General features: G+C 31.2%; 1 protein-coding gene across 3 annotated transcripts in view; it reads right to left on the bottom strand.

The window, feature by feature from the left end:
• LOC118187632 (adenylate cyclase type 3-like) overlaps positions 1-25,065 on the bottom strand; it is a 476,146-nt gene that overhangs the window by 400,894 nt on the left and 50,187 nt on the right. The window lies entirely within an intron of this gene.

Raw genomic sequence — 25,065 nt, forward strand, 5'->3', positions numbered from 1 at the left:
GTGCTAGAAGTAGTGGGAGTTTCATACACTATGACCTTGAAGGTTCTCTATAGGAAACAATCACTGCAAGATAAATCAAGCGAACACAGAACAATGAGACGTGTCCACCCTACGCTATAATGCCATCTATCGATTTTCGATCCTCGTTTAATATCGAATACGGCTCATCTCGACGTTCTCTTAACTTCCCTCCAAGTTTGCACATGGAGTTTTGAGACATCCTGTACATATGATAGAAAGAAAATGTATTTGATGTAATGTATGAAAGAAAATGTATTCTAATGACAGAAAAAGTTCAATCAAACAATACAAACCTTTTAAAAGCATTTTAAAAATTCTTAATAATTCCATTAAAATCCCAACTTTAAAATTTAAATAATATTCCGGTTATGAATAATACTTGAAAATTTTTAAGTTATTACAAAACTAATTTTAGTATTTAAGACAGAAACTTAGAAAGGGTAAAATGTTGAAGCAGTTGGTCAATTTAATTTATCAAAAACATTAAAATATATTAAATATTGCGCCAAACTACAAATTAAATTCACCATTTACGATAATTCATTTTTCTACTCTGAATTGTTTTGATCAGAGGTCCCGCTAGTAAAACAAATGAATACTGATAATACCACTCAGGATTATATTTGATGCCAAAGGTTTACTGTTCGGGAGAGGTTATAGAATTTCAGCATTTGCAACCAAATAAATTCGTATGCCTCTAGAAATTCTTTGATTACCATTTTATAACTCATTTCTTGTCGAATGATGCTAAACCATACGGTTTATATACTCATAAGGATTTTATTAAAGCACAAAATTAGAGTGAGTAATATCGACCGAAATGTTTTAGTTAATTGTTCAATTAAAACAAATATCAGTTCCAAACTCAAGATTCATAACACACTTGAAGATTTATCATGTTTGCTTATTATGTTTATGACGCAAGAATTTGCGTTCTGTAAATGTATACACATTAATGTTGCTTTAAATTTAAATGTCTGAATATAGTATTTGCGATGGGAAACATAGTTGTAGGAAAAAATATTACGTATCTTCGCATAAATGATAATAATATTCCCCGCGTAATAAGTAATTTATAACCAAATTAATATCTTGAGTTTAAATGCAGAAGTTCAAAGATTAAGCTTTGTAGCAACAGACTTCAATACAAAATTTTACAGTGCATTACTTTTATAAATATTTGCGTTTTATTCATAATACTGTTCCATAATTATTCGAAATTCGTAACAACTGCTTCAATAATTGTAAAATCTCTTATTTTAATAATAAAATGTTATATTATTTACAAGATGCGATCTCATACAAATTTAAATATAATTTAAAAAGTAATATGGGGGGAAATATCCATAGTTGCATATTAATATATTTTTCTAATGCCTGTTGTTTTAATATTTATTTTATAGTTAACAAATTCCACTAATTCTTTTCCCTTAAAAGACGTTCTTCTGGCTCTTTCCAGAAAACGTTTGACCATCGAATAATCTGAAAAAAAATATTCGAAATTGCTCCTATTGGTTGCAATAAACTGGAATTTATTCCTTAATATAAATAATTTGAGATAAATCTATTAAATTAAAAATTTAGTAATAAACAGGCCAAGTAAGCAGGAAAAGAATTTTAACAGAAAATAATTCGGAAGTAAATCTTCAATTAAATCAATTCGCAAACCAACTCAGTAATTCTGTTGCAGTGATAGTGGTATGAATTAGTTCCTTTCCGAGACGGAAGTGCTCTCCTGGAAATCTTTAGACTTCATTAAGAATGGGGATTTCGAGAAACGGAAATCTTTGGAAGTCCTAGAAATAGTATTATCGGTTCTAATGAACTCATTTACAAGCTGTATTTTATATAAAATTAATACAATGAAGTACACATCCCCGTAGTACAATGAAGTATACAGGAAGTTTTCATCATTAAATCGCAATTAAACTAATTATTACTTTTAATATAGATACGTGTTCTCAATATGTGGACTAAAGCACTCTGATTGAATAAAACTGTCTTCCGATAAAAGATTTTGCTCATATTATCCAAGCAATATAGACTGAATTGTAATACTATTGCTATGACGAATTGCATTTTGGCTGATCTGGAATTCCAAATGTAAATCATTACTATATATGCCTAAAATACCTTATTACAGGATGATTCATTTCCAGTCGCCTCAGGACATGTAATCTATCATTGGAAACTTTACCTAGTTCTGTTTAAAGATCAAATAAAAGTAAATTTCAATCTCATGCGTGCAAAAGGCACATCGAAATCAGCGCTTGTCATGATATATTTGCTCATTGTATGATGATCGCATATGCTCATTACCAATTCTGGCGAATCTCTCCACCAACACGAAATCACGTGATATGTGACTGCACGAGGCAATCTATAGTAGTAGCTGTGAATTTAGCAATTACAGTAGTTGGGAGGCAGTAATTCATGGACAACAATTGTCAATTGAAAATTCGCCAGGAATTTCATTAGTATTTATCCAACCTGAAATGACATGGAAGATTTGCAGTTCAGTGGAATAATATACGTATTCCCTTTAGCCATGAGTTGGGGATAGTTAGAAAATGCATAGTAAATGAGTGTATATTATTCAACGAAATATCTCTCCAAAGTTTCCTACGCCTTCAATGTATTTATCATGTATGAATCAAATTCCTTACACGCATAAATTTTAATGTTTGGTCATTAATCTTCTGTGCATATATTTTGTTCAGGAAATTTGTCTTTGAATTTATTCCATAATATTTGGAATGATCCTAACGTGATTCTTATGATTCTTTTATTTAGTTATTTACATACTATGTCTTTGCTTCGTCAAATTAATTTCAGATTAATAAAGTTTATAAAACACTTCTTGTTGAATTCTTCTTATTCTTGAATGTTTTGTTCTTTTGATTTGTTTGTTTAGTCAAATATAACACGCAACAGCTGTTTTTCATTTTAATATGTTCTTACAGATAACTTTCAAACTATTGTCTGCTTACATACATGACAATAATATACTCTACAAAAAAAAATTGAAAACTCCCACACTTATTTAAAATATAAATGAATTATTTAGTTAGAAGTATTCACTTAAAATAAGGGTTACCTGACAGAGTTTACGTCTTTATTTACGCTCGTAATTACACTGCAGTGACATCTATTTTTCTAACTGTGAAACCTGTGTTTAGTTATTAGACTGCCAAAACATCAAATGTACAGTTTTTTAGTGCTGTTTTAACTAATATATTAAAATACATTCTGTAGGTCTAGAAATAGATATTTGAAAACGTTTCGGTTCTTATTTTAATAATCAAAATAAAATGAACCCAACATTTATTTTCCATTCTAACATCTTTACAGAGAACATTTTCCATTTCTACTTTCAATAGTTCAATTATACTTCGCGTTATATTATAAGAAATATAAATATAGCAAAACTGACTTTCTGGTACGAGCATGCCAGATGAAACAAAATGCGTATGGCAAAATTCTAAGGGTTATAATACGGGAATGGCTTTTTAAAAATAGCAAAATATTATAGTATAAACCTCAAAATAAAAAAAAAAGTTTCATTTACAACAAAGAAGAAAAACTGGATTTAAAAATATTTATGTAATTTGCTTTTGTAATACCAAGCTTATATACAAAAAATAACTTTTTATTGCTTTAAAAACTGTTTCAATACTTTTGTTATAAAGAAAATTGTACATAATTCCTGCTTATTTATTTATATGTATGTAAGTACTATAGTCGTTTCCTAGATCCGTTCTTCAATATTCAAGGTCAGTTTTAAGAAGCATTTTTACCCAGCTTAAGAAGCACATTGTCACAAAGAAATATTTTCTTTCTTAATAATTCAATTCAAACACCCAAATACCTTACTTTAGGATTACCAAGGAAGGCAGAAAAAGGATACACTATAAATTTTAAATGCAGCTAAAATATACTTTTATATTGTTTTATTTAATAGGAGGGCCATCCAGGAAGTAGATTACGTTTCCGTCTGTGTCCGCTAGGGGCGGGGCTAGCGCGGCCATCTTGGGGTCAGAGCGTTGCGCAGCTCAGTCTGCATCTAGCCGTGCTAGTGAGAGGTTCGTGCTGTGCTCCGTTCAGATACTGTGACGGTTTGAAATGTCTGCGTTAATTGAAAATCCCGCGAGCTGCGAGGTGCGCTCAGTAATAAGGTTTCTGACTGCAAAAAACTGTAAACCGATAGAAATCTATCGGCAGCTTCGTGAAGTGTATGGGGACAACATTATCACTGAAGGTGGAGTGCGTCAGTGGGTCATAAGATTTCAAAATGGCCGAACCAATGTTCACGACGAAGATCGAAGTAGGAGACCCAGCATAGTGACCGCCGAACTTCTCGAAAAAGTCGATGCTAAAGTCCGTGAAAATCGAAATTTCACAATAACGGAACTTTCTTTGAGTTTTCCACAAATTTCGCGAAGTTTGTTGCACGAAATCATCAGCGAAAAGCTTGGTTACCACAAGTTTTGTGCAAGATGGATTCCAAAAATCTTGACAGAGGACCACAAAAATCAGCGAATGGCTGCAGCGTTGAACTTTTTGGACGCTTACCATAAGGATGGTGACTCTTTACTCGATCGCATCGTTACTGGTGACGAAACATGGGTGAAACATGTGAACTGTGAAACGAAATTGCAATCAATGCAGTGGGGGCACACAAGTTCTCCCCAAAAACCCAAGAAATGCATGCAAACAATGTCGGCAAGGAAGATGATGGCGACTGTTTTTTGGGACAGAAAAGGTGTAATTTTGGTGGACTTCCTGGAAAGAGGCACTACAATAAACTCTCAAAGGTATTGCCAAACTCTCCAAAAACTCAGAAGAGCAATTCAAAACAAGCGCAGAGGAATGTTGAGCTCTAAGATCTTGTTGACTCACGACAACGCCCGGCCCCACACGGCAAATGTCACTCGTAAAGTTCTTGAATCTTTTAAGTGGGAGTTGTTTCCTCATCCGCCGTACAGTCCCGACCTGGCACCGAGCGACTTCCACCTATTCCCAGCAATGAAGAAGTGGCTGGCTATGCAGCGTTTTGATGACGACGCACAGCTGCAAGAAGAGGTAACGAAGTGGTTGAAGGCGCAGGCGGCCGAATTTTTCGACGAAGGAATTTCCAAGCTCGTACATCGCTACGATAAATGCCTTAATTTGTATGGTGACTATGTAGAAAAGTAGTATTTGAGTGTGGCTTTCATCTGTATATAATAAAATTTGTTTCCTATACTTTGTTTATTTTTTTATTCCAAAACGTAATCTACTTTCTGGATAGCCCTCGTATTACTAGTACTTATTGTGCGTTATTTACAAATTAAACTTTCCATATGTTATACGACTGTCGCATTATACAGGGTTTTCAGAAAAGATAGTTACCAATATTATTTTATTAAATACTGATTCTTGACACGTACAACTAAATGCCTAACAACAACTAAATGCCTACAACTAAATGCCAACTGATTTTAGAAACAGAGATCTAGACATTTATGCACGAGATAATGTGGAGATTTTTATGAAAATGTATTGTTGCAGTTGACTGGTTTGCTTGGATGTCATCAAACGAAAGGATAGTAATTTTTTTAGCGGTGCCGAAACAGTAGATAAACAAAAATGTCCTAATAACAAGTCCTTTCCCTTTTGGTAAGAAAGAAACACTCTTGTCGTGTTATTGAGAGAAACAGCTGTAGAGATGAGGGGGTTTGGTTCGAAGGAAAAAGTTGTTTTAAAAGAAAATTATTCTTTTCATGTGGCTGTCGAAATAGCTGTCTTAGAGAATTCCGAAATATTTAAAAAAATTATTGTAGAGCGTTAGAGATAAGTATTAGGATTGGAAAAAAGTTTAAGGTTTTTAAGTACTACAGCATTTTGTTGCTGAATTGCCTTTGAAGTGATAAAGAAATAAAATGTTGACCGACTGTCGACTAAACATATTATTCCTTCACAATCATTTCTATTAATCTCCTGCTATGCGGAGAATGTAAAAATACATTATTTGCCTTTTCTTGGGGTGAAATGAAGAAAAGTATAGTGCATAATTGTAATTGCTGAACTGGTTTAGAAAAAGTGGTGTGACAGACTTTTTGACCAATATAAGATCATGTGAGGCGTTGTTGTGTCAGAAGTACGTTCTAATTAATAATAAATTCAGGAAGAGAATGGGAAAAAGTGTCGAATAGAGATGAAAACAAAAGAGCGAATAAGGGAGAAGAAAGCTAAGTTAGGTTATTTAAGGAGTTTTATTGAAATGAAGAAGAAACAAAAAGCGTGTGTGTGTGCGTGATTATGGCAAAGCCTCGAGGGCTATCTGCCTAAGGGAAGGGATGCCTTCGTGGAGGACTTTCTAAGGGAAACTGGCTCGTATACACGTTACACATGGGGAAAACCACGAAAGCGCCCATGTAGCTAGCCCGTTCGCGGGATTCGAACCTCGGACCGAACTACCAGTGTTCAGCGACTTTACCGCTCGGCCGCTGGTGGACCTGAAGAAACAAAAAGAAAAAGAAGCATGAAAGTTTAATGGGACAGAAAGGTGTGGAAGTAATGGGGAAAGAGACAAAAGAAATGCTGTGATGAACCGCAAGAATGTGCAAGATGAAAGAAAAATTTACTGAATTGTACCGACCTCGTGTAGAATGATCACTTGAATTGAACTGTTATTTAGCATATGTTTATAACTTTCGAGATAGTTAAATAACATAATATGGAAGGCTTGAAAGATAAACGATGTTTTATAATAAGAACGACGGTGTATTGACAATGGATCGACCCTTAGGTAAGCTGAACTGATTGTTACATGAAAAGCTATGTTGAAATACTTGATATACTTGTGCGTTGAAATACTGTTTGATACTGTTGTTGATTCGATACAATTCAATATTTGTAGACTGAAATGCAGATGCAAACTTTCTCTTCCGACTATGATGATGTTTCGACGATACGTGTGATGCGTTCCTGTCTGTGATTTGTTAACGTGACGATATACCGATTATAGTAGGCCTTGAATGATAATCAACAGAAACTTGTCTGTTACTTAATGAGTGATGGAAGAATGGAATATAAAATTGTCATTTCCCGATTTAGAAGACTGTGATGATAGTGTGTCTTATTCAGGAATTGTTTCCCGAAAGACTTCCGTGCCTTCAGATGCTGTCTGCTGCTATGAAAGATTAGTTTCCGACCACTTTGGGAATCACTAAACTTTGATGCGCTTTAAATTAGACATTCCGCCGGTTAGAGTCAATTCTCTCATCATTTGTATGCCGTATTCTGGACTCAGTGTCATTCCAATGATTTTATATCACATCAGATACTGACCTATGTTTAATACAGAATCCTAAGGAAATATTAAAATGAATATTTGTACATTTATATGCTTATGTTGTTCATCTGTCTACCATTGTTTCTAGAACTGTTCAAGAACCCCGCAATATTTTTTATCATTTTAAACTTGATTTTCCAGCCAAATCTTTTTACTCCACAACAAAACAGTTTCAGTAATGTGCGTGACAAAATTCTCTTAATATATGTTTTAATTTTATACGGATCGGTATAAATGTCAGAATTTATTTTTAGAGAGTAAACTTTTCATAGTCAGCGAAATAATTATGAAGTTTTTCTTTAGGAAAATACAAAAGTTCCGTAATTTTAAATCCTAATCCGCATTATGCGCATTTAATATTCTATTTACATTATTTATTTTATGTGCATTATTTATTTTCATTTTTTTTTGCATATTATTACAATGCACAATTATTATTAATATTTTCATGGTCCCAATAGTAAATGTATTAACGAATGCAGCTTAGAACCATTTATAGCCAAATTAAGCAATTTTTGTTTTATGCCTTCTCCTTTAATTCGTAGAGAAACATTGAATGTTATCAGTAATAGGTACCTGAGAGAGATAAAAATTAAATTATTCTTGGATATCTGAAAACAATTTTACATAAAATTCGACCAGCCATACGAATCTATTAAGCAAAGAATAACTTCCTGTATCTTTATACTAATGGCAGGAAAACTGTTTTTAGAATTATAATCCAATACACGATGCATTCTTTTATATCCTTTTCACATCGTAACACATTTAAACCTATATTAGAGCAGAAATTGCAGGCTTTCACAAAGCTGCCGCGCTGCCATTGGAAATACGGCTATCAAGGCTTTTGAATCGCCTTTTTTGTATTGGTTTCTTAGTTTATTTATCTTCACAAGCTTTTTCCAGATTTTCTACAACGAATCCTTATTTCTAGAAAGTTTCTTTTTCTCTAGTGCAATCATATATCGATTGCCATTTTTCTTTGTTCGCAGCGTCAACATAGCTTTGTACTTCTTGTGTCAGTGAGGTTCTTTTACTGTGCTGTTTGCACAGTAAACAGATATTACCCATATTTCAGTTACAAGATAACGTGTTTTAATCCGATTGTGAATAAGTTTAAAGCTAATACACGATAACCCGGATGCATTATAATAATCCTTTTAAACGAATCCAATAGCCACGAAAATTTTTGGACTGCAGATGAAGATTTAAATACATATTACTTTTGATCGTATTAAAAATTGTACTGATCTAACAACATTGAGTAAAATTTTATACAAAATCATGACTAATGTTTTAAAAAACATACACGAATTTACAAGAGTAAACAGAATAACTTCAGAAACGTTAAACTGAACGAATGTGGTGAAATTACGAGAAAATATGGGGAACATATCACTATTTGAAAACTGTGTCGTTAACACAAAATAAATAAAGTGTGTTTTCGTGTTTTATTCTGAGATCATGTCAATTTTGTGGAATCTTAAAACTGGGGCGAAGTCGATGGAGGACTTAGGAAAAGATCGAGTTTATCTATCGCCATTGCTAGTCAGAATTTCTAGAATTTTCAGTTCAATTTTGTTACTTTTCATGAAATACTTGAATGTATTAATTTCAAAATGGTTAATGTTGGCTGTATAATTTACGTTATATGACACTGTTATACACGTATCATTAATAATTTAATTATCTTGTATTGTCTGTCAGCAGAATATTGACAACCTAATATTGCAGATTTAAGAGTATTCAGTTCACATAAATTTCATTTACTCAATTCTTTCAAAAGAAATCGACCTGATTTTTTTCTGAATCGAACGAATTGGTAAAATATTTAAAGCATTCTAGTTTTCTCCCGTTTACACATAAAATGATACATTTCGCATATTTTTACTACTCCTACAATGCTTTTAAAAATTATTATTCCAGTTTATATATTTTTGATGCCATATTTTGTATTTAAACTTACTGCAAAAGATATTACTCATAGAACTGCATAATGATAATTACAAACAGGCATATATACAATATTACTACAAGAGCTTCAACTTTTATCTAACTTGCAGAGATTGAACCGGGATAATACTTTCCTTATTAAAAGAGTTAGTAACGGAATAGCTGCATTTAAAAAACAAACATGCACCTCACAAGAATTTAATTCTGTGCTTTTTATGAAAACAGAGTTAGTTATTTCACAACAGAAAAGTTAATGCACTACGTTGAATGATTAAAAAAAAGCCTGTAATCTAATCACTAGGAGCAATTAATACGGCACAAATAATTAATAAGTTAGAAGAATATTCAATTAAATTAACTCCACTTATTACTAAATCTAAGCTCGTCTGGTTAATATGAATTTTAGTACACTTTTAGTTTTTCAACTATATAAATCAACATCGCGAAAGTTTTCACGTCGAATGAAATTTTCCTGCCCATTGTTAAGTGAAGAACTGATTACGTTTGCAGTAAATAGAATTAATGCACTACAATAATGCATTTATTTCACAGAAGCGAAATCCTGTTATATCATATTTAAGAAGTTTATTTCAGAATAAAATTATACTGTGGTATTTCAAAAGCATCATATCAGAAGCTATACGTTGATTGGATTGACTTGCTTATTATTTGTGTTTGAGTCCATTATTAACATTCTCTTTCAGTTACGTATTCAAGACAATCAATAATTTTTATAATTTGAATTCTCTCTTCTAAACGGATCATCATCAGGCTTTTAACTTTCAGTCTCATGAAATAAATTTAGATATATGCATTTATAGCAATATAAAAGAGGGAATTTTATCATTTTCAAATAATACGATAAAAATAAAAATGTGTTCTTATTTCGGTGAAAGAACACATAAAGAAGACTTCTTAAACATTTTAATCAGGCTTGTTTCTCTGTTTTGTTTTTCGTCTAGGTCAACTATCGAAATCCCCTTTCGATTTACTTCTACAAAGTTGTTTTCCCGAAATTTTGAACACATTTGTAGTTTTCACTATGTATAATCTTTCGCAGCATGCGCCTTAAAATTCAATATAGAGTTATTCATTTAATATTAAAGTGATTTCTTTTACTATCACGTAATTTCTTTTACTATCACGCTAAATTACTGCACTACTGGGTAGATGGTAAAACAGTCTTCAAATGAAATTTGTTTTTATAATTTTCTAATTTCTAAATTTATAATTGGATTTTCTAATGTAGTTCTCATATTTTTTCCAAAATTGATCAATGGGTTGTTATCATTTATAACAATGCAGTTAAAAGTGATGAATGTCTTTAATCAAATTTTGTAAAGAGAAATTCAAATAAATTGAATGTAATTTAGCATAATCAATATTTTTGATTAAAAAAAAGGGCAGATCAGAAAACGTTCAAAGAAAAATGACGTCATCTACTACTTCGTTGTTATGGCGAAGACAGAATAATTTTCACAGGGAAACAATACTCTTCTTTTTTTAATTACTTATTTTTATAGTTTGAGATATGTAAAATAAAATTAAAATATGTAAATAAACCTTTACATACTTTCTTTTTTAAATTAGATAAAAAACACAGTCTAGAGCAGATATTTAATAAAACTCTAGAGATTTTCGGGGCAAACGGAAACAGATTCTCTGATTCTCTTGCGCAGAAGCGAAAAAACGCTTTTGAAACATGAGAGCAGCAACGATGATTTTCATATTGAAAAAAATATGCAAAGCAAATCGAGTACGAATGTAGCGCCACCTGTCAAGGGAAACAGCAATGAAACATGAAAAGCTAAGATATTTTAATTCCGAAAGAAGCATTAAGAAGGACTGGATTTTAATTAATGTCATTAACTAAATAATTTTGGCAGAACAAGAGTCAAAACTATGATCCAACAACAATGATTTCTATGATTTTTTTTTTAAACTTTTCTAAAAAATATTATTATTTCGCCTCCTCAAACATAAGATTATATTGCGTTTCGAACACATTATTTGGGGTATATAAACGGTCGTTGCTCTTTCCGTTTTGCAAAATTAATTTTACTTGTGAGGAAGAGGAACATTTGTTTGATCACCCACGAAATCGATAAGAGTTTAATTCAAAATCTACGCCAAACTATTTTTTTTTCTTTTTAATCCTCATTTTCAATTTAAATTGGTGTATTCCTTTGATTTCATTTCGTGGCTTTTTTAAATGCGCTGTAAAGCAAAATTATTCTTTCAGTTGCACGAATTAATAATATATTTTGGAAAATATTTCTGGTAAAAAAAGGCTGTTTCGATCTTAATTATGTTTAATATCAGTTTTAATCAAATGAAATGCGGTCTCATTATTTAATAGCATTAGAAAGATCACATTTCTTCGATCTGGATTTTTAACGTAGAGCTCAGATCTAATAGAGTTCAATTTCTGCGTTTTCTACTAAGCAATTTTTGTTACACTAATTATAGAAATAATATTTAATTAAAAATTTTACTGTATATTTTATTTTATAGAGAAATAATGTCTATATAACTAGTAATAAAATTTTAAAAAATTAAAACAAATATTTAAAAAAAAGTTTATCTACTTAACTGATAAAAAACATTTTTCTATGTAATCAAAATCGTAAAAACAACCTTGTATTTAGCGTAAGTATAATGAAACACTTAATCGATTTCGAGGGCAGCTAAAGGTCCCTCCTCATCAGGAGAATCATTCCTTTCTCCTGATGAGGAGGGACCTTTAGCTGCCCTCGAAATTGATTGAATGTTTCATTATACTTACGCTAAATACAAGGTTGATTTTACGATTCTGATTGTCAAATTAGCGTGTTTCTCTTCTAGTTTAACTTTTCTATGTATTTTACACTTATGCAGATATAATTTCTACTTAGCTTAGAGTAAAAAATATATCATAGCTATGACTTACATAGTTACGAAATGCATTAATGATTGCAGGAGAAAGGAAACATGCTTGGCTGTTCAATTTAATGTAATCAGATTAGTAACGAAATAACAATTACAAAAGGTTCTCAGACAGCTATTAAATTGAATGAAGAGCATGGTGGAATAACCAGTGTTATAAGGTTGGTAATTTCATCTCGCTGTTCGTTAACCACTATGTATTACATATTATTGTTTCATAAATGATGTCCCATAAAATATATATAATTTGAAATTTCACAAAAAATAGAACACTAGCGTAAAAATTATCAAAAATATATTTTTTTCTTTAATAAATTGTCAATTTGTGTAGATTTATGCGTACAGCTAGTTCCTTTTAAACTATGCTATGAAATTTACCCTCAAGAAAAAAAAATTTTGTGACCCATGATAATCAAATACTTATCAGTGAGAATATTTACAAAAGAATAACAGCAATGTTTTTATACCAAACATCCAAATTAATCAAAATTATTCCTTTTTTTGTCCAAAAGGCGTTAGCCTAGAAGGGCTATTAATTTCGTTTCGGCACGTTGGTTCGTTGATTCACTACAGATGTCGGGTCACTTTTCAAATTGTTGCCACCAAATATTATCGCCCTATGTTATATTTAAAGACATTATATAATGAAGAATCTGCATAAATGTATGTATGCTTCTCGCATTGTGATAAAAAAGGGTTCCTAGTGCCATCTAATTCTGAATAACGGAATCTTTCACTAAATATCGGAAGCCGTAATTTGGAATTTGAATTTTTTTTTAAATTAACAGGAGCTTCCCATGTAACACATACTATCACATGGGGTTACAGAAGTAAGTATGAAACACAATACAAAATAAAAAGTAAGAGAAAATGAAAACAAAATTAAGAAGAATTACAAAATTTTACAATGAATTGACAAAAATGTTTAAAGGCACTTCTGTCAGAAATAAATTGGTAAAATTCTGGAGGCTATATTACAAATTTTGTTCTAGTTTCAAGACTTTTCATTCGCTCTTATATTTAGGACACAGAAGAAGCGCATGTTCAACATTCTCCTCGTCACCGACACTATAATCACAGAAAGTCTCTGGGCTCAACTTAAATCTGCTCAGATAACTTTTGAAATTTCCGTGGACAGTAAGAAATTGGGTTAATTTATAGTTTGTGAATAAGTGATGACATGACAATCTCATTTTGATGAAAGGGAAAAATCTCTTAGTTAAGCTCCTTTTATTTGCTAATGAATTCATGGTTCCACGGCTGCACAATACTTTCAAACATGACCTTCTTTTATGAAAGGAATTACGGATGTTCAATTTCACGCTTGGTGGCAGTCTTAGCAAGGCAATCGGTCCGTTCATTCAGAGCAACACCTGTATTGACCACGAACAAATGCAAATGCAACCGATATATTTTTATTTTTCAGGTTTTTAAGTTGTTTGGAATCTCGATGATGGTTTTATTACAGAAAAAAATACATTTTAGGGTCTCCAAAGATGATAGGTAATCAGTACAAATGAGATCTGAAACAACACTATTTTGTGCAGACATCCATTTGATGGCGAAATCTATTTGATGGCACAAGAGTTTAGATTTAAAAAGGATATATTCATCTATAATTCTAAATTGAAATTCAAGACCATGTTTGAAGACAACAAATGCGAGACCAACTTTGCTGCCATCAGTATAACAAATCACAGGAGAAACACTACGATTTTATTTCTAAATTGAATTATATTAACAGTATCTCTTTCTGAAGGATGAGAGAGATGAGATGGAGGTACATTGAGAGACAGCAGAAGCAGATATATTTTCCCTACAGGCAATATAATAAAGACTGGCAATGTCAATTGGAGGTAAGCCAGAAATTGCATTTACAGACTACTCATAATTACTAATGGTACAATATCCACATACGACCCGCATAAGTATTCACCTTTGAATGCGTCGTAGATATTTATAATTTATCTTCCTCTTAAGCGACATACCCCAAACTCTAGAGCCATACATAATGAAAAATGCAATTCCTTGTTTATAGATGAGTGCATGAACGTTGTAATTTATATTGTACGTGTTGCATACAATACGAGTTTATCCACGCTTTAATTTATTCGCGCATTTCTCTGATAAATAAGTTTACTATTACAATATCAGAGTTATAAGTTTACTATTACAATAATATTACTATTACAATAACTATAATTATCCACTTAAAGTAAGTCAAACCTTTCCAAATTTGAAAACTACAATACTCCAGCGTCAGTCCAAAAAGTTGAACAGAGGCAATCGATATTTTTCTGCAAAGGCATGTTGTAATAGTCAGCTTATTTATTTATTAATCTCTGATATTGTAATAGTATCTGATATCATAATAATCTTTATTTATTAATCTCTGATAAATAAGATATTTAGTGTTAATTGTCGCTTCCAAGAAAATTTATAGTCAAGAAAAAAACCCAATATATTTCATTTGCTTTACCGCAGTCAAAGGCGTGCAATCGAAAAATAACTAAAATGCGTTATAACAAATGCTTCGCTTTTCAAAAATCATAACTCTGACTTTATTAGGATTAAAGTCCCATTTAAAACCTTTTGTGATATTGATGTTGAATTGAATTTTATGGTTCAAGTGCAAAAAACATAATATGTAATAAATAAAGGTAACACACAAAGCGTTAAAAACGTCCCTTTGGGCGTATTTTTTTATTTATGTTTTCATGTATTTTGTACCTTTTTATGTCTATTAAATAAATCAAATATACCAGATAAAATTATAACATTTTAACGAGGTTGGATTGGATTATTTTTTTACACTAAACAATGTGAATGATATTTGCATAGAGGGGTTTGCTTTCGGGCAGGGTATTTCAAAAGATCTAGCAAATATTTGCCTTATACACTGTAGACGACATGAAACCCTTGTGTAGCTTGTCTCTTCAATTGAAGAAATAGAATCTGGGATGTTTACGAGTACCAGTACCTCGAGGGGGGGTTACTAATACAGTTCTACAATGATTTTAAACTATGTATAACTCTCAACGCGAACAGGATATAGAAAAACACGAATGTTGATGTTCGCTTAGCTAGTTCTTATTTGCATTGGCCATTTCAGATAATTTTGTTACCATACTGATGAAACACATGTTCATGTAACAATTAGTGCAATCATAATTGCATATAAGTGTCATATGCAATTATGATAATAGTTGCGACACAATTACGTTAATAAATTAAAAATTAATTTTATGTTTATATTTTTATATAAAGAATTAAATTAGCATTAAAAATTATCTTAATGTGTATAAATTTAAAAAAAAATCTGGAAAACTCTTGAACAGAACTAAGCAAAGATATGATTTAATCTGAAGGCTAACTATAATTATCCACTTAAAGTAAGTCAAACCTTTCCAAATTTGAAAACTACAATACTCCAGCGTCAGTCCAAAAAGTTGAACAGAGGCAATCGATATTTTTCTGCAAAGGCATGTTGTAATAGTCAGCTGTCTACCAGGCCATTGGAATCAAGACAAACTATATCCTTCTGTGTCAAGACCAAATGTGTACACAGGATCTCGTGAAATATAGTTTAAAGTAAGGAAACGAAAGATTTTCATTTCAGAATACAGCACGTTCCCATTCATACTCAGAACATAAGAGTCAGAATTAACAGAAATAAGTTTGATAATCATCCTGAAGAGTCAAAGTTCAGTTAAATGCTGATTACACACATATTTCATCTTGATAGGGTCAGAAACTTGATATCTTTCTGCCAATTTCCGTGAATATGATAATTCTTCATTGCATTGTCGAGACGAAGCATCATCTTTAAACGCTTAAATATGAAGGTGTTCATAAAAAGCCTTAGCGACTGCTAAACTGTTTTAAGAAGATTTGGAGGTTTACGTACGAAATGCATAACACGCCCATTAGAGCTGTATTTAGCTGCAACGTTTTTTGTTTTACATGGAACTGCTTGTATAATTGGAGAATATATTTCTTGAAAACAGAATTTTCGTAAAGGCGGTGAAAGTTGGGATATAAAGCAGCCAGCAAAATCTCCAGATTTAAAGTGGATGGAAAGTCTTTGAGCTCAAAGGTAGATTTGAGTGTAAACATTTCAAGACTTTTAAAAGTTGATTTATCGGTAACATGAAGCTCGATGCTCAATGGGTAGAAGAGATGAGAAGATTATGGGTAGAATGATTGTTTTTATTACTTTTCCCAGGTAGAACTTCAATTCTAGCCAAGAGTCTATTTTAACCAGAATATTATCTAAAATCAATTTAGAAATATAACTGGGCCTTTTATTAGGAAGCAATGATTACTAATGCTCTTTCCAAACTTTGAATCGTTCTCTTTTAAATTTAAATGTTCTATTTAAAAATGAACGGAGAAATAATATTGACTTTAAAGGAATAGTAACTGCTCTGGATAATGAAAATAAAGTGAGTTTTCTATGAATATGAGAATCATAATTCGTGTGTGGCTTCGCTAATGCAGTTGAAGTAATTAGTATCTGCAAATAAGTCACGTTGGCGGCGATCAGAATTCTACTTTTAAATGTTCTCTTTTAAATTTAAATGTTCTATTTAAAAAAAACGGAGAAATAATATTGACTTTAAAGGAATAGTAACTGCTCTGGATAATGAAAATAAAGTGAGTTTTCTATGAATATGAGAATCATAATTCGTGGCTTCGCTAATGCAGTTGAAGTAATTAGTATCTGCAAATAAGTCACGTTGGCGGCGATCAGAATTCTACTTTTAAATGTTCTCTTTTAAATTTAAATGTTCTATTTAAAAAAAACGGAGAAATAATATTGACTTTAAAGGAATAGTAACTGCTCTGGATAATGAAAATAAAGTGAGTTTTCTATGAATATGAGAATCATAATTCGTGGCTTCGCTAATGCAGTTGAAGTAATTAGTATCTGCAAATAAGTCACGTTGGCGGCGATCAGAATTCTACTTTTAAATGTTCTCTTTTAAATTTAAATGTTCTATTTAAAAAAAAACGGAGAAATAATATTGACTTTAAAGGAATAGTAACTGCTCTGGATAATGAAAATAAAGTGAGTTTTCTATGAATATGAGAATCATAATTCGTGGCTTCGCTAATGCAGTTGAAGTAATTAGTATCTGCAAATAAGTCACGTTGGCGGCGATCAGAATTCTACTTTTAAATGTTCTCTTTTAAATTTAAATGTTCTATTTAAAAAAAAACGGAGAAATAATATTGAATTTAAAGGAATAGTAACTGCTCTGGATAATGAAAATAAAGTGAGTTTTCTATGAATATGAGAATCATAATTCGTGGCTTCGCTAATGCAGTTGAAGTAATTAGTATCTGCAAATAAGTCACGTTGGCGGCGATCAGAATTCTACTTTTAAATGTTCTCTTTTAAATTTAAATGTTCTATTTAAAAAAAAACGGAGAAATAATATTGACTTTAAAGGAATAGTAAATGCTCTGGATAATGAAAATAAAGTGAGTTTTCTATGAATATGAGAATCATAATTCGTGGCTTCGCTAATGCAGTTGAAGTAATTAGTATCTGCAAATAAGTCACGTTGGCGGCGATCAGAATTCTACTTTTAAATGTTCTCTTTTAAATTTAAATGTTGTATTTAAAAAAAAAACGGAGAAATAATATTGACTTTAAAGGAATAGTAACTGCTCTGGATAATGAAAATAAAGTGAGTTTTCTATGAATATGAGAATCATAATTCGTGGCTTCGCTAATGCAGTTGAAGTAATTAGTATCTGCAAATAAGTCACGTTGGCGGCGATCAGAATTCTACTTTTAAATGTTCTCTTTTAAATTTAAATGTTCTATTTAAAAAAAACGGAGAAATAATATTGACTTTAAAGGAATAGTAACTGCTCTGGATAATGAAAATAAAGTGAGTTTTCTATGAATATGAGAATCATAATTCGTGGCTTCGCTAATGCAGTTGAAGTAATTAGTATCTGCAAATAAGTCACGTTGGCGGCGATCAGAATTCTACTTTTAAATGTTCTCTTTTAAATTTAAATGTTCTATTTAAAAAAAAACGGAGAAATAATATTGACTTTAAAGGAATAGTAACTGCTCTGGATAATGAAAATAAAGTGAGTTTTCTATGAATATGAGAATCATAATTCGTGGCTTCGCTAATGCAGTTGAAGTAATTAGTATCTGCAAATAAGTCACGTTGGCGGCGATCAGAATTCTACTTTTAAATGTTCTCTTTTAAATTTAAATGTTCTATTTAAAAAAAACGGAGAAATAATATTGACTTTAAAGGAATAGTAACTGCTCTGGATAATGAAAATAAAGTGAGTTTTCTATGAATATGAGAATCATAATTCGTGGCTTCGCTAATGCAGTTGAAGTAATTAGTATCTGCAAATAAGTCACGTTGGCGGCGATCAGAATTCTACTTTTAAATGTTCTCTTTTAAATTTAAATGTTCTATTTAAAAAAAAACGGAGAAATAATATTGACTTTAAAGGAATAGTAACTGCTCTGGATAATGAAAATAAAGTGAGTTTTCTATGAATATGAGAATCATAATTCGTGGCTTCGCTAATGCAGTTGAAGTAATTAGTATCTGCAAATAAGTCACGTTGGCGGCGATCAGAATTCTACTTTTAAATGTTCTCTTTTAAATTTAAATGTTCTATTTAAAAAAAACGGAGAAATAATATTGACTTTAAAGGAATAGTAACTGCTCTGGATAATGAAAATAAAGTGAGTTTTCTATGAATATGAGAATCATAATTCGTGGCTTCGCTAATGCAGTTGAAGTAATTAGTATCTGCAAATAAGTCACGTTGGCGGCGATCAGAATTCTACTTTTAAATGTTCTCTTTTAAATTTAAATGTTCTATTTAAAAAAAAACGGAGAAATAATATTGACTTTAAAGGAATAGTAACTGCTCTGGATAATGAAAATAAAGTGAGTTTTCTATGAATATGAGAATCATAATTCGTGGCTTCGCTAATGCAGTTGAAGTAATTAGTATCTGCAAATAAGTCACGTTGGCGGCGATCAGAATTCTACTTTTAAATGTTCTCTTTTAAATTTAAATGTTCTATTTAAAAAAAAACGGAGAAATAATATTGACTTTAAAGGAATAGTAACTGCTCTGGATAATGAAAATAAAGTGAGTTTTCTATGAATATGAGAATCATAATTCGTGGCTTCGCTAATGCAGTTGAAGTAATTAGTATCTGCAAATAAGTCACGTTGGCGGCGATCAGAATTCTACTTTTAAATGTTCTCTTTTAAATTTAAATGTTCTATTTAAAAAAAAACGGAGAAATAATATTGACTTTAAAGGAATAGTAACTGCTCTGGATAATGAAAATAAAGTGAGTTTTCTATGAATATGAGAATCATAATTCGTGGCTTCGCTAATGCAGTTGAAGTAATTAGTATCTGCAAATAAGTCACGTTGGCGGCGATCAGAATTCTACTTTTAAATGTTCTCTTTTAAATTTAAATGTTCTATTTAAAAAAAACGGAGAAATAATATTGACTTTAAAGGAATAGTAACTGCTCTGGATAATGAAAATAAAGTGAGTTTTCTATGAATATGAGAATCATAATTCGTGGCTTCGCTAATGCAGTTGAAGTAATTAGTATCTGCAAATAAGTCACGTTGGCGGCGATCAGAATTCTACTTTTAAATGTTCTCTTTTAAATTTAAATGTTCTATTTAAAAAAAAACGGAGAAATAATATTGACTTTAAAGGAATAGTAACTGCTCTGGATAATGAAAATAAAGTGAGTTTTTTATGAATATGAGAATCATAATTCGTGGCTTCGCTAATGCAGTTGAAGTAATTAGTATCTGCAAATAAGTCACGTTGGCGGCGATCAGAATTCTACTTTTAAATGTTCTCTTTTAAATTTAAATGTTCTATTTAAAAAAAAACGGAGAAATAATATTGACTTTAAAGGAATAGTAACTGCTCTGGATAATGAAAATAAAGTGAGTTTTCTATGAATATGAGAATCATAATTCGTGGCTTCGCTAATGCAGTTGAAGTAATTAGTATCTGCAAATAAGTCACGTTGGCGGCGATCAGAATTCTACTTTTAAATGTTCTCTTTTAAATTTAAATGTTCTATTTAAAAAAAAACGGAGAAATAATATTGACTTTAAAGGAATAGTAACTGCTCTGGATAATGAAAATAAAGTGAGTTTTCTATGAATATGAGAATCATAATTCGTGGCTTCGCTAATGCAGTTGAAGTAATTAGTATCTGCAAATAAGTCACGTTGGCGGCGATCAGAATTCTACTTTTAAATGTTCTCTTTTAAATTTAAATGTTCTATTTAAAAAAAAACGGAGAAATAATATTGACTTTAAAGGAATAGTAACTGCTCTGGATAATGAAAATAAAGTGAGTTTTCTATGAATATGAGAATCATAATTCGTGGCTTCGCTAATGCAGTTGAAGTAATTAGTATCTGCAAATAAGTCACGTTGGCGGCGATCAGAATTCTACTTTTAAATGTTCTCTTTTAAATTTAAATGTTCTATTTAAAAAAAAACGGAGAAATAATATTGACTTTAAAGGAATAGTAACTGCTCTGGATAATGAAAATAAAGTGAGTTTTCTATGAATATGAGAATCATAATTCGTGGCTTCGCTAATGCAGTTGAAGTAATTAGTATCTGCAAATAAGTCACGTTGGCGGCGATCAGAATTCTACTTTTAAATGTTCTCTTTTAAATTTAAATGTTCTATTTAAAAAAAAACGGAGAAATAATATTGACTTTAAAGGAATAGTAACTGCTCTGGATAATGAAAATAAAGTGAGTTTTCTATGAATATGAGAATCATAATTCGTGGCTTCGCTAATGCAGTTGAAGTAATTAGTATCTGCAAATAAGTCACGTTGGCGGCGATCAGAATTCTACTTTTAAATGTTCTCTTTTAAATTTAAATGTTCTATTTAAAAAAAAACGGAGAAATAATATTGACTTTAAAGGAATAGTAACTGCTCTGGATAATGAAAATAAAGTGAGTTTTCTATGAATATGAGAATCATAATTCGTGGCTTCGCTAATGCAGTTGAAGTAATTAGTATCTGCAAATAAGTCACGTTGGCGGCGATCAGAATTCTACTTTTAAATGTTCTCTTTTAAATTTAAATGTTCTATTTAAAAAAAAACGGAGAAATAATATTGACTTTAAAGGAATAGTAACTGCTCTGGATAATGAAAATAAAGTGAGTTTTCTATGAATATGAGAATCATAATTCGTGGCTTCGCTAATGCAGTTGAAGTAATTAGTATCTGCAAATAAGTCACGTTGGCGGCGATCAGAATTCTACTTTTAAATGTTCTCTTTTAAATTTAAATGTTCTATTTAAAAAAAAACGGAGAAATAATATTGACTTTAAAGGAATAGTAACTGCTCTGGATAATGAAAATAAAGTGAGTTTTCTATGAATATGAGAATCATAATTCGTGGCTTCGCTAATGCAGTTGAAGTAATTAGTATCTGCAAATAAGTCACGTTGGCGGCGATCAGAATTCTACTTTTAAATGTTCTCTTTTAAATTTAAATGTTCTATTTAAAAAAAACGGAGAAATAATATTGACTTTAAAGGAATAGTAACTGCTCTGGATAATGAAAATAAAGTGAGTTTTCTATGAATATGAGAATCATAATTCGTGGCTTCGCTAATGCAGTTGAAGTAATTAGTATCTGCAAATAAGTCACGTTGGCGGCGATCAGAATTCTACTTTTAAATGTTCTCTTTTAAATTTAAATGTTCTATTTAAAAAAAAACGGAGAAATAATATTGACTTTAAAGGAATAGTAACTGCTCTGGATAATGAAAATAAAGTGAGTTTTCTATGAATATGAGAATCATAATTCGTGGCTTCGCTAATGCAGTTGAAGTAATTAGTATCTGCAAATAAGTCACGTTGGCGGCGATCAGAATTCTACTTTTAAATGTTCTCTTTTAAATTTAAATGTTCTATTTAAAAAAAAACGGAGAAATAATATTGACTTTAAAGGAATAGTAACTGCTCTGGATAATGAAAATAAAGTGAGTTTTCTATGAATATGAGAATCATAATTCGTGGCTTCGCTAATGCAGTTGAAGTAATTAGTATCTGCAAATAAGTCACGTTGGCGGCGATCAGAATTCTACTTTTAAATGTTCTCTTTTAAATTTAAATGTTCTATTTAAAAAAAAACGGAGAAATAATATTGACTTTAAAGGAATAGTAACTGCTCTGGATAATGAAAATAAAGTGAGTTTTCTATGAATATGAGAATCATAATTCGTGGCTTCGCTAATGCAGTTGAAGTAATTAGTATCTGCAAATAAGTCACGTTGGCGGCGATCAGAATTCTACTTTTAAATGTTCTCTTTTAAATTTAAATGTTCTATTTAAAAAAAAACGGAGAAATAATATTGACTTTAAAGGAATAGTAACTGCTCTGGATAATGAAAATAAAGTGAGTTTTCTATGAATATGAGAATCATAATTCGTGGCTTCGCTAATGCAGTTGAAGTAATTAGTATCTGCAAATAAGTCACGTTGGCGGCGATCAGAATTCTACTTTTAAATGTTCTCTTTTAAATTTAAATGTTCTATTTAAAAAAAAACGGAGAAATAATATTGACTTTAAAGGAATAGTAACTGCTCTGGATAATGAAAATAAAGTGAGTTTTCTATGAATATGAGAATCATAATTCGTGGCTTCGCTAATGCAGTTGAAGTAATTAGTATCTGCAAATAAGTCACGTTGGCGGCGATCAGAATTCTACTTTTAAATGTTCTCTTTTAAATTTAAATGTTCTATTTAAAAAAAAACGGAGAAATAATATTGACTTTAAAGGAATAGTAACTGCTCTGGATAATGAAAATAAAGTGAGTTTTCTATGAATATGAGAATCATAATTCGTGGCTTCGCTAATGCAGTTGAAGTAATTAGTATCTGCAAATAAGTCACGTTGGCGGCGATCAGAATTCTACTTTTAAATGTTCTCTTTTAAATTTAAATGTTCTATTTAAAAAAAAACGGAGAAATAATATTGACTTTAAAGGAATAGTAACTGCTCTGGATAATGAAAATAAAGTGAGTTTTCTATGAATATGAGAATCATAATTCGTGGCTTCGCTAATGCAGTTGAAGTAATTAGTATCTGCAAATAAGTCACGTTGGCGGCGATCAGAATTCTACTTTTAAATGTTCTCTTTTAAATTTAAATGTTCTATTTAAAAAAAAACGGAGAAATAATATTGACTTTAAAGGAATAGTAACTGCTCTGGATAATGAAAATAAAGTGAGTTTTCTATGAATATGAGAATCATAATTCGTGGCTTCGCTAATGCAGTTGAAGTAATTAGTATCTGCAAATAAGTCACGTTGGCGGCGATCAGAATTCTACTTTTAAATGTTCTCTTTTAAATTTAAATGTTCTATTTAAAAAAAAACGGAGAAATAATATTGACTTTAAAGGAATAGTAACTGCTCTGGATAATGAAAATAAAGTGAGTTTTCTATGAATATGAGAATCATAATTCGTGGCTTCGCTAATGCAGTTGAAGTAATTAGTATCTGCAAATAAGTCACGTTGGCGGCGATCAGAATTAAGACCGCAGACACAAAGCCGCAACCTGCATCGGACTTGAGGCTTCGCCTACACGTCTCTTGCAGTACCCCATTAACAGGCCTAAATATGTTCTAATTACTGTGATGACTTTCAGCTTTGCTGTGGCAACTAACTGTTCACCAAGTAATGTGCATGTTCGCTTTCAGTGTTCGAGTACCAATAAAACCGTCAGAGGTTGATATATTTGTTATGAGCATGACTCTGATGGTTTTTGATATTCATGCTGCAGCGTGCATAATGTATCCGTTGCAAAACTTTGGTGGATATGAATTGAAAAGAAAACACTGTCGTAAAAATGAAAGCAAAAACATGCCAGGAAAATGAAATCGGAACACTGCTGCCCCACCGGAGTTTCATAGACACAATCGATCGTTCCATCCTAGACTTAACCGCTGCTATTTTTAACGCTGGAAGTAAAATAATATAAACAAAACGGTAGGGACTGGACTGGCGTTTAGTTAAGTATCAAATTTTGAGGGTCACACAGTGTTCTGCTAGCTAGAAGTAAACAGTTTTGTTCGTTGCTATCAGTAAAACATTTGACATTTCTCAAACAATTTGACCAGGTACATATGAAAAAAAAATAAATAAATTCTTCGAATTGAATGTACTTTTCAATTTATTCCTTCACTTCCAGAATGTTTATTCAGGAATGATTTCAGCAGCGTTCGAAAATCGCTATCGCTCTTTACTTTTCGCACTAAGATTTGATGCAAAGTTTTATATCTTTTCATGCTTTGAATACACTTCTGAAATTGTGTGACATTGAAAGTATTAAATGAAATTAATCAAGAAAATCTGTTAACAGTTAACACAACTACTTAATGGCAGGGTGTCGTAAACAATAGTAACAATGATATGGCTTAAGCTGAATAAACTAACTGTTACATGCTTCTATGGTTATAATAACTCTTGGCCATTTACATTAATACTCTTATTCTAATTACAATATTCTAAATATAATAACAATTTTACTGTAATTATAACAATTATATTCTTTACTTATAGCAGCATCTTTAATTATAATAACATAATAGTTACGTTACCGGCAAAGTATGAAACGCCGGCATTCTATATAATGCCTTGGCATTGAATATAATGCCGGACGATTTTAGGCAAAGTATGAAATAAGAGAATTATTACATACTTTACTAAGGCATTCTATAGAATGAAAAACGCTCTTTAGACAATGT

This window comes from Stegodyphus dumicola, chromosome 9 (assembly GCF_044657685.1).
Source record: "Stegodyphus dumicola isolate Sdum_Otavi_A_Nest chromosome 9, ASM4465768v1".
NCBI lineage: Eukaryota > Metazoa > Arthropoda > Arachnida > Araneae > Eresidae > Stegodyphus > Stegodyphus dumicola.